Source organism: Pararge aegeria, chromosome 17 (genome assembly GCF_905163445.1).
Source record: "Pararge aegeria chromosome 17, ilParAegt1.1, whole genome shotgun sequence".
NCBI lineage: Eukaryota > Metazoa > Arthropoda > Insecta > Lepidoptera > Nymphalidae > Pararge > Pararge aegeria.
Genome location: NC_053196.1, coordinates 14277879 through 14284463, shown reverse-complemented (window position 1 = coordinate 14284463; position 6585 = coordinate 14277879).

Below are 6585 nucleotides of genomic sequence, written 5' to 3'. Positions count from 1 at the left end.
TTAACTACTATGGTACCTGTCATACCCAAGGTTGGGAAACATTTATGTTTTCATTTGGATTTTCCTATTACAATTATTACAATGTCAACTCGCAGCGACGCCGTAAAAATATAATTTACGACCTACTTATCAACTTGCAATTAACTTTGACATTCGTTCTATATAACCTACTGAATCATATAGGTTAGTGAATAGCTACTACAGTAAACAATAGAGAATTACCTAACTAAGTAAATTGTCAGCGTGAATGATTTTGTGATTGCTGTTTTGAGAAGAAGAGCAAATAAAAAATCTATCGGGGGCCTTAATACGACTCTATCAACAAAGGCGTGCCTTTAATCGGTTTACGTTTTCGGTAACTGAATAATTTATTGAGAAAGCCTTAAGCCACTGCCGTTTATATATTTTAGTTAGTGCCGTTTATATAGTACAGTTTATGATAGGTGGTCTGGATTTTTTTATGCGCATTTCTCTGAAAAGTGACGTGAATACAAAAAATAGATGGATAGATAATGGGTTAAGGGGTATGTATATTTATAATGGCTTACAGGCGATCTTGATTTCCGACCTAGATACATATCTACAGAAGGGTACTATAACAAGTGTTTACAAATAATATACTATATCTAATCAAGCTTTCTATGTCAATGATTTAATACTAACTTTCGTTGCACTTATTATCGAGTACCCCATCCAATCTAACAAAGGTAGATTGCTAGGAATACCGGATTAGATCCACGACTAGCTAACCGTAACTTGTAATTCTTAGGTAACTTAGACGGCCGTAACTTGTTAAGAATAAAATGAAAATAAACGGGACACAATGTCCAGAGGATCAATGAAGGCAGAGATTTTTTTTCCCGACGCGACGGCTAGCATGGGCAAAACTTTTTTGAAATTTTTATGAATATGAGATTTAAAAAAAAGTTAATAAAAAAAACCACAGACAAGACAACGTGTGTGTGAATCATTACTCTTTCTATATTATCCCTGTTATTAATTTTATAAGAGTTTGTGAAATTGTGAGAGAGAATATTATCAGTAGGTAGGTACGAGTTGTAATGTCAGCAGTCAGCTACCGAGATAAGCCGTGATCTAGATCACGACAAAGGAAGTGATATTTGAGGCTTTTTTGCGATTTGTTTTTATTTAGACTAAATAGGTACTTACATAGTACTACTAATGTTACATTGGTTTCCCTGATCGATACCAAGGTGATCAAACCCCGGAGATATTATACACAGTAGGCGTGCACAAGAATTTGGACCTGGGTTGGCATAAAGCGTTAAAATGGCATATAACGTCAAAATCCACCTCTACTGGCAACCTGGCAAATAAAAATTTTAGGGTAGGCAGCGCTTTTGTGCATATATGAGGTGCACACCACTGACAGTGCAAAATTGTACTGTACTAAGTACAGGAGCAATCTCTTTTTTCTCACTCTCATAGTCCGGACAGCAGCTACGACACGACCGGAAAGAGTTCAGGCGCAAGACCGACCGCTCAACGTGCTCTCCGAGAAACGGGGGTGAATCACCGCCAAAATCCAAATTCCGGGCCGGTACTAAGAATATCTAAAGCCCTGGAAAAGAAAGGATGGAAAAAAAAAAAAAAAAAGGTGCTGGATTGGCGACCCCGCACCGGTAAAGCAGCGTAGGTCGGCCCCCAACGCGGTGGACAGATGACATCAGGCGAGTCGCTGGGAGCCGCTGTAGGCAAGCGGCCCAGGATGTGGATTGTGGAACTCCCTACAAAAGACCTATCCCCAGCAGTGGACGTCCATTGGTTGAAATGATGATGATGATGATGAAGAAAATAAAGAAAGAAAGATGGAAGGAGGAGGAGGAAGGAATGAGGAAGGATTTGGTAAGTTGAATACCATGGCCTATAAAAAGAACAACACTTAGGGTATGCAAGGAACACGTCCTAGAATGACTTAGGTGCCTCATGTGTCGCAAATCTCGCCGGCAACCACGCTCCTTAAATCGGTTAACAACAATGTTGCTGGGCGACATACAAGAAGCATGGCGGTAAAACTTCCCCGCACGAGGTTAGTCACATTATGGAAGCTTTTTGTTGGTTGCCCGCTACCACTTTTTTCCATCTAACATTGCATATTCATATACTTTAGTATAATTAAGTATGTTGCTAAGTATGTATTATTCTATTTTTGGACTTCTTAGGTAACTTAGACGGCTGGAGCAGTGGGCAGCGAACCTGCTTTCTGAGTCCAAAGCCGTGGGTTCGTGATGAACGTGAATGTTTTTCAGTGTCTGGGTGTTTCTCTGTATATTATTTATTTCTTTATTTATTGTTATTAGGTTAGGTAAGTACACAAAACAGGTAATAACTAAAAGTAGATCTATGTAACAACAAGTTGGAATAAAATTAAATAAAAAGTAAAGATAAAATTAAAGTTCAAAAAAAAAGAAACACTTAAATTAAATATTATAAGTATTTATGTGTATTATATTCATAAAAATATTCATCAGCTGCATTGTCGTAGTATATTTATTATTTATATTTATTAGTGATCTATCATTACTCGTCTTGGCAACAATTCATAATAACATTACCTTATGTCTCGAAGACGATTTATGAATGATTTTATAATTGTTTCACTGACGCAAATCATTGAAGTTGCTACCTGCACTGAGGCCGGCCCTCCACAACAGATAAGAAGGTACCTACTATGTGAAGTATAATTGCGCATCGTGAAAACGTTATTCCAAGCTAAGAAACTGTGACCTTATCGAGCAATGCTAAGAAGGTGTCATTGTTGATGTCAGTAAGATTAAATAGTAATGGGAAAGATGCTCGATGTCTTCGTTGGTAGGGTTGTAACTAGTCACGGCAGACCGCAGAAGCCTCCCACAAATTATAAATTCCCAAGTTTATCTTCTGGAGAAAGCAGTTCGTTTGTTAAAAAACGAACTGCTTCCCTTCAGAGAGGCATTTGATGAAGAAGAAGATTTGAGATTTGACGACGTTGTGCGACGTTCAGGGTGCAGTCTCCGGAAGATAAACTTGGGAATTTATAATTTGGCGGAGGCTTCTGCGGTCTGCCGTGACTAGTTCTTTTGTCCATGGCTAATCGAAATAGTTCTCAGACTTTCTTGATTCGACGATTCCAATTTGTGCCCTCATATATTTCGTAGCCTGGACTTCGCCTTCCAACCCCTCTTTTCCCTGCAATCTTTCTCATCTTTATGGTATTACTAGCTTCTGCCCGCGACTTCGTCTGCGTGGACTTCAGAGTTGGGTCTAAAGCTTCGCTGGTTAACAATTTTTAATCCAAAAAAACCACGGGAACTATTTGAGAGATCTGTATAGACAGTTCATGTCCTTTTTCATAGCATTGGTGACATGCATACCAAATGTTAAAATTTGTGCGCCCGCGGCTTAGCTCGTAAACTATTTTCAATTTTCCCTCGGGAACTACTTAAGGAATCGGGCAAGCAAGCCCTATGTTTTTTACCATATCGAATATAAAAATGTGACAACCTGTGACAAGGACGGCGGGACGGGATCAAAAGTCCTAAAATTCGTGTGACGTACTTTATGGATGGCCCCTAATATGTCATAATAATTGTCAGTATTATAACAGCTCCAAACTGCATTGGAGCAGTTTGGTGGGTCTTTCTACAAATAATAAAAGGCACTAGTCATAGTGGCAACGCAAAACGCACTATGTGCAAATTTGTACTCTCCACCGAAGGTTCATGAGATGTAGCCCGCTGACAGACAGACAGATGGACTAACTAACAAATAAAAAGGGTATCGCCCTTTTGCACCTAAAAAAAAGATGAATGGATGGAACACAGTCGGTTTCAATTCTTAACGTGGTTTAAATAGGTACTATGTCATTTCCAGTAAACTGTAAAGAAAGATATTTACGCAATTCGTGCTATTTATGACTCTTACATATTTCAGTACAAACTGATAGGTTTCTCAGAAGGATTTCTAAGTACAGGAAAATGGGAAAACACTTCGATTTGACGTTCGACTGCAAGGCGAAGTAGGTAAATATTTGCGATTGTGTCAATATTGGTAGATGCGAGGTCTTTGCAGCGGTAAGCATGACCTTTTATGTCTATATAATATTACTTAGTTAATATCATCAATAGATTCTCTAGAAACGGATATATACCGAGGTAGGTCATCGTCATCATCAACCCATTACGACCCAACTACTAATGAAAAGGCCACAGCCCACCAAGCTGGCCCTGTGGACTGGTGGACTTCACACTCCCCTGAGAACATTATGGAGAACTCTTAAGCATGCAGGCACGATTTTTTCCTTCATTATTGAAGTATGTGATTTTTGATTGCTTTAATTAAAAAGGCACATAAAACCGAAAAATTAGAGGTGCGTGCCGAGAATCGAACTCGGTAACCCCGAAAGGGAAGTCGTTACCGCCTAGGCTTTCACTGCTCTTCGTACCTATCGAAAACTAGTATCCCTTTTCTAACAAAGGGGTATTAGTAGATTTGGTATTACACTATTTATGATAATGAAAAACATAAAACAACAACTTTTCCTGAGGTCAATTCTTTAAGAGGAATAATTTTGTCAAAAAATAAAAAATGGAAAACGGAAACCGTACTGGGAAATTTAATTTTTATAAAATTCTGAAACTAGGTTTAAACTGATTTTAACTCATCTTAATACAGGTACCTGTTAAATAATAATAGCAATATCTTAAACTCCAACATTGATGATGTCAAAATATGACCATTTATCCGCATATAGGTTCCTGGAAGATATCGCTTTTTGCGCTAAGACAGCCAAATTGTAATTTCTATCTTGCCTCTATAGTTATTGTATTAGCATTTTTTGTGAATTTTCTCTGTCTAAACGTATGATCGTTAATGTTGGTAACGGATATAGAAATATTAGTTATGGTGCTTCCGGGGCGCAGTGGTAAGCGCTGCGGTCTTTAAATTGTAAGGTCCCGTGATCGTTCTCGGCGGGGTAATTTGATAATTTTAAATTTCTGTATTTTCTCTGGTCTGCTCTGGTGGGACTACGGCCATTGCTAGTGACTCTACCGACAGAGCCGCTAAGCGATTGGAAGCAATGCCGCGTAGAAAACGACTTGGACCGAGGGGTATTGCAATACCGGTAACTGGTTAACCAAGGGCTAACTAATTGTGAATTAAAAAAAAAAAAAAAAAAAAGAGAATATGAGATAGGATGCGCTTGCGCCGCGCCGAGTCTGGAAATATTTGTATGGGCCGAAATTGGTTATTACTATAAAATATAAATATTTATTATCATTAGTAACTACTTCCTTAAATCTGAAGTTGTGACACACGGATAAAATCCTTTTTTATTCTGCTACATGTTAGCCTCTGACTGAAATCTCACCTGATGATGCAGTTCAGTGAGTTGAGTTGATTTTTTTTTTTTTTTTTTAAGTCCAATATTTCTTTATTCAAAAAGGCACACAGATGGCATTTTGATTTAAAATATGACAAGGAGGTGATGGTGATAACTAAATTCGTCAACTTAAAACTAAAGATACGAGTCTAAGAAGAAGCCCACAGGCAACAGCAAACTTCGCCAGATGTTATTTTTTTTGTAATTCATCTCACTTGTCATTTATAACTATTTACATAGGCACCCTAGTTAAAGCAATAATTTACACCCAAGTTTTCTCCGTTGACGTTATCCTTAATACTATAATGAGACTTTTCTATAAGCTTACGTTTATAACAAACTTTACTTTTAAGAGACAATCTCCAAGATAACCAACTAAGTAGTTTACTGTAAAATTCGATATAATTTATTTTATGCTGAAAAGAATGCCGACCAATAATGACTTCTAAAACATATGGACATATTAATCAAGAGGATAAAAAGCTTTTCATTATCGCACTTTATGGTTTTTGCAATTTTGGTTGGGCACCATAAAAACGTTAGGTATGAACATACTACGGTAAGTGTACGGAACATTGACGAGGAAGGAGGTACCTACCTGATAGTTACGTTGTTAAGAATTGTTATTGTTAGATCCTATCTGAAAGATTTCAGATTACTCTGATTTTCCTTAACAACTTATTCTACTATTCTTACTATTCAAAAGTAAGACCGGCAGCACACTGAAGAATACCCGATCTCTGCCTTTATTCTATACATTTTCAAAGATGCCACCGTTCATCTCCTTTATTAAAAAAGAATAAAAAACCATATCAACATTAAATTGATTGATTATTTCCACAATTTATTCATTTTTATATACACCCACCTACTGGCATGTATGGGTATATATTTCGAAATTAATATTTATATAATGACAAAGCATTTAGAATAAACAGAAGTAGTAAAAATGTACGTACATTTTTACTATTTGTCTTTATTCTCTGAACTATCTTTCTTTACATTAACCTTAGTCATTAGTTGTGATATAGGAACGCTGAACTGCATGGGTTTATTTTCATGTTCACAAAAAATAATTAAAATCAATAAATTTTCTAGCAGCTACGTGATGGCGAGAAGCTGAAAACCTGCTAGAGCCAAATAAAATATATGATCAAAATTAGTCAGCTAAATTCAAATCGATAATGACACATGTGGTTTCA